Source organism: Solanum pennellii, chromosome 1, assembly GCF_001406875.1.
Source record: "Solanum pennellii chromosome 1, SPENNV200".
In the NCBI taxonomy this organism is placed as follows: Eukaryota; Viridiplantae; Streptophyta; class Magnoliopsida; order Solanales; family Solanaceae; genus Solanum; species Solanum pennellii.
In genome coordinates, this window is record NC_028637.1 from 7,618,320 (window position 1) to 7,623,600 (window position 5,281).

At 33.9% G+C, this 5,281-nt stretch overlaps 1 pseudogene; it reads left to right on the forward strand.

The window, feature by feature from the left end:
- The first annotated feature begins 4,709 nt into the window (after nucleotides 1–4,709).
- LOC114076850 overlaps nucleotides 4,710–5,281 on the forward strand; it is a 1,094-nt pseudogene continuing 522 nt past the window's right edge.

Below are 5,281 nucleotides of genomic sequence, written 5' to 3' on the forward strand. Positions count from 1 at the left end.
TGTAGCAGGAGAGAGTTGAAAAAGATTACTAGACATACAAGTGTTCTAAGTGGATGACAGTTGAAATTCTTCAAGCCTCCAAGTGGGAGATTGTTGGGCTTTGTGGAGGCTTGTGAGCCGGCCCGACCCATTACTGAAACCCTAGGTTAACCATTTGGTTTTCCTATAAATATGATCCTTGTATTTGTAATTCCAAGCAGTAGCACAAGTGAAATAAAATCCTCCTGTTACAGTCGTGGAGTAGGGAAACCGAACCACGTTAAATTCTTGTGTGTCCCGTTTGTGTTCCGTTTCTCTTTTCTCTAGATTATTTGTGTGTGTTGTGTGTTTAATTCCCAACAGGTACTACCCATAAACAACTTGGTCAACAATAACAACATTAGCCTTACCTGGGTGATAAAAAATACTCTTGTTGTAATCCTTGAGTAATTCTGACAACCTTATTTGTTTGAGATTAAACTCTTTCTAAGTGAACACATATTGGAGACTCTAGTGATTAGTAAATACATCAACATGGACACCATACAAATATTGATGGCATATCTTCAAGGAAAATACTACAACAACCTACTCTAAGTCATAGGCTAGGTAATTCTTTGCATGAATTTGCAATTGTTTGTAGGCATAACTATAACCTTGTCATTCTGAATTAATACGCAACCTAAACCAACTCTAGATGCATCACAATACACCACAAAGCATTGAGTACCTTCTAGTAAGGCCAAAATTGGACAGTAGTCAACTTCTTTTTTCAATTTCTCAAAGATTTTTTCACAAGATTCAGACCATTGAAACTTCATTGTTTTTTAGTTAACTTGGTCGAAGGAGACAAAATGGATCAGAACCTCACTACAAACCTTCTATAATAGCCAGCCAAATCAAAGAATCTCCTAATATCAGTTGGAGATGTGGGTCTAGGAAAATTTTGTACCACCTCAATATTCTTAGTATCAACTTTAATTTCCTCCCCAGACACAAGTGTCCTAATAATGTCACAGACTCAAGCCAAAACTCGCACTTAAAGGACTTCATATAACTTCTTATCTTTCAAAGTGTTGAGAACTATTCAGAGATAACTAGCATGATTTTCTTTATTTCTTAAATATATTAATATGTCATCAATGAAGACGATACAAAACATGAATAAATAAGGTTTGAATACTCTATTCATGAGATCCATGAATACTGCAGGCTCATTGGTCAAACAAAAGGACATGACCATAAGCTCATAGGGACCATAACGAGTTCTTAAGGTTGTCTTTATAATATCAGATTCGATTACTCTCAATCGATGGTCGAAAAATCTGAGGTCTATCTTAGTAAAACAAGAGCACCATGAAGCTTATCGAAAAGATCATCAATTATCGGATATGATACCTATTTTTGATGGTAACCATGTTCAACTAGCGATAATCTATACACATCCTAAGGGAACCATCTTTCTTTCTCACAAATAAGACCGGAGCGCACCAAGATGAGACACTTGGTCAAATGAAACCTTTATCTGGTAGATCTTTCAACTATTGTTTAAGCTTATCAACTATGCTCGTGCCATTCTATATGTCGGAATAGATATAGGACGAATATCTGGAAGAACATCTATACCAATGTCTATATCTCTCTCAGTAGGGATCCAGGTTGATTATATGTAAAGACTTCTAACTATTTTACTACATGAACTGACAGATTATGAGGTGTCTCAACTCTAGAATCATTAAATTGGACTTTGGATAGACATTCTCCTTGGAAACTAACTTTCTTGCCTTGTGGTACGGAATGAAATGACTCTTAGGCACTGCTGAACTACTTTTCCACTGTAAGACTCTCATTTGGAAACTAAAACTTGTCAACTCGACTTATATAATCAACTGAGGTATAACAGGATTGAAGCAGTCCATACACAGAATGACATCAAAATATATCATCTCTAACTCGATTAAATTAATCATAGTGTCTTTGTGATTGATTGAAATGACACAATCATAATAAGCTCTCTTAGTTTGAATATACTCAACAACAAGTTTTTAAACACTGAAGGGATCACTAAGTTTCTCAAAAAATGATATCAAACTTATTTGCAACATAAGGAGTCACAAAAGTTAAACTTGCTCCTAGGTCTAGCAAAGAATAAACGTTAAGAGTAAAGACTTTGATCATACCAATAACAACATCCGGAGAGTTATCTTGCTCTTGATGACTAGTGATCTCATAAAGACGATTTGTTCCTCCGCTAGTACGGAAAGTAGCTCCTCTAGGTGCATCTCTTTGTGGTGGAGCAACTGATAAAGACTGGTCTCTAATGCCCTGTTTCACATTACCGTGTCGATTCTTAGGACACTCTTTCATGAAGTGAACCTCTTGTCCATACTTTAAACACCCCGTGGAGCAATCACGACACTTATCCGGTGGGTTTTAACATAATTAGCACATGCAAGAGCCTAGTTACCTCCTTATTCCACACTATCCTAAGATTGTGCAGGTCTAGCCCTTAAAATCCTATGAATTCTGACTATTCTACTCACCTTTGTATTGGTGCATGTGTAATAACAGATGATGGAGTTGGTCTCTTGTTCTTATGTTGGAAAGAAGGTTGGCTTGCATTACTGTTTCACTGCCCAGACTCATTCCCTGATGTCATAGCCCTCATAATCTTAAATTCTTCTCTATCCCTCAACTTGTCCTCAACTTGTTTCACATGGATCATTACCCTTGCTATGTCCATGTAATCTATTAGCATGACTGCCTTACTTACCTTACCTGACAAACGAGTCAACCCAAATACGAATAAACTTATCCTGCTCCTCATGTCAGCAACCATCTCTTTGCTTCTCTTACCTCATGAGGAAAGAAACACATCATCAAGGCACTCTCGACCATAGGCCAACTCAAAATTGATTACGTGTAAGAACAAGTTAGAATGAAACTTTTATAGAGATAAACTCTATTGCACAAAGTGAGTATGAAAGAAGTGAATGAATTCCTAAATGTTGCAGCCTCCTAATTATAGATGTGAAGCTTCACACAAATAACTAGGAATCTACAGACATAACTTCACATACTCCCTAGGACTCTTGAACTTTGTGCTCAATACCAAGTTTATCGCGCCCCGAGCCTATACCCAGACGTAGCTGGCACTCAAGATCCATTGCTGGCCCCAAGTGAACCCTTAGCATGTCTTAATTACTCAGCGGAAGACTCTATTCATATTTATAATGATTAATAGCACTATAATCACTTGAATAATAAAATACTAAGAATGCTTAAAATTCAAACATTAAACTTGGCCAAAATGGCAACTCAAGTTTTAACATATGAAATGATAATGTAAAGACAACTGAACTAGTGACTATCGATGAAGCCTCTAAAACAAACAGGGATGTCGGTACAGGACCGCCGATCAACGAGGACACCTGAAAACTAGAAAGAACAATGTCAAATGGAGCCCTCCGGAAAGAAAGGAGGATCACCAACTAATTCTGAGTGTTGAACCTGATCAATGAGGCACTGGATACTGATATTGGTTGTTATGCCGTATTTTTATCTATATTTAGAAAAATCACTTTTTGAAATGTTCTAAGTATGAAACAATTAGAGAAAAATACTTAGAAAAGAGTCGCCACTTAATTTTTTAAAGAAATTAGAAACTTAATTTAATTAACAGATAAACCTTTAAAAATTCAAAGTAAATGGGTAATAGGTCCTTATTTACGTGTCAAGAAGGTTTTTAAGGCATTTGAAGCGTTCGCTAACACGGAGTTATCCTATGACTTAGGTTAATTAGTTTTTCCTATTCTTAGTAACATGATTTAATATAATATAATAATTAACAATATTCGATCAATTTTAAGAAGATATTTAAACAAAGATTCATTTTTATTTAAGAAAATGGAACTTAATTAGAATTTTTGAAATTGATTATAAGTGAATACAATTTAAGAAAATTGGAAATTCTTTTTTTGAATCATTTTAAAAGAGAATAACTCAAACAAAACTGATCAATTTGAGCATGATAACCCATTTTAAAGTAATGGAAGAATAAAAGTTTCACCTTACTTAAAATAATTTTTAAAAATAGTAAAATGTGGTTAAGTGAAAAGCATTAAAGAATATATATTTTAAGAACATAGATTTGACATAACTAAAGATATTAATTTTAATCATATACTTGACATAAAAATAGATGATTGCAAAACGTGTTTAAATAGTAAACCAACATAAATAAATTAACTTATCTTTTGGGGATTTAAGTAAGTTAATTACCAATTCTAAAGTTAAGAGTTAAATGATAAAAATAACAAGCACTAACTAAAGACAATTAAATAAGTAAAAATTTAAGGAATCCCATAGTGTAATTCAATAATTACACTCTGTCCCGACAAATTTAGTATTTACTAATAATCCCTTAAAATTGTTGTGGCGTGATACATTAGAATCTTGTGATACATGGTAAATGATACATAGTAACTTAAAACTGNGGGGGGGGGGGAATGGAACATTTAAACTTGTTAACTAAATCAGCTTAATTTACGGTAACAGTTCATTAATAAGCACTAATTCAGCACGTAATTGGATAACAATTTCAAATTTTGAAAAATCAAGATTACATCATCTAGTTTGAATACATTTTTATGAATATCCAGTTAAATTCCGAACAATACAAATTTGATTGTTGTTATTGTGGATGATTCATGATGAATACATCAATTTTGATGAGACATTCCGAAATTTGGGTGAACGAATTACAGTATGAAAGTTACAAAATCGATGGAATCGTTGTTGGAGATTCAATTTCGTTTTCTAATCTCAAAGCAGAAATTGCAGCCGAGTTGGATATCGATGTATCAAGGAAAGATATTGAAATTTGTTACATTGTAGAAGGTAACTCCTGTCCGATGAAGCTTAAGAACGATATGAGTGTTAAACTATATTTAGAACTGAAAAAAATGAGCCTGGATTTTCAATGTATCCATTATGTATTGATACAATTGAAAAGATTGGTGGTACTGTACATAACATTGATGGAACATGTGGAGAAATTCCGTGTGTAGAAGGCACAACACATGATACAGAGGCTTTGGCAATGGTTGTAACTAGATTATTTGATTCATATGAAAATCCAGAATTTGGAGTTACAAATGTTATAATCAATTCAGATATTGTAGATGTGAAGACAAGTCAGATATATAAAGATAAAGCAACACTTGTAGATGTGATGACGAAATATAAGAGAAAGAACAACTTCAATTGCAAAGTAAAGAGGTCTGATCAACAAAGGTATGAT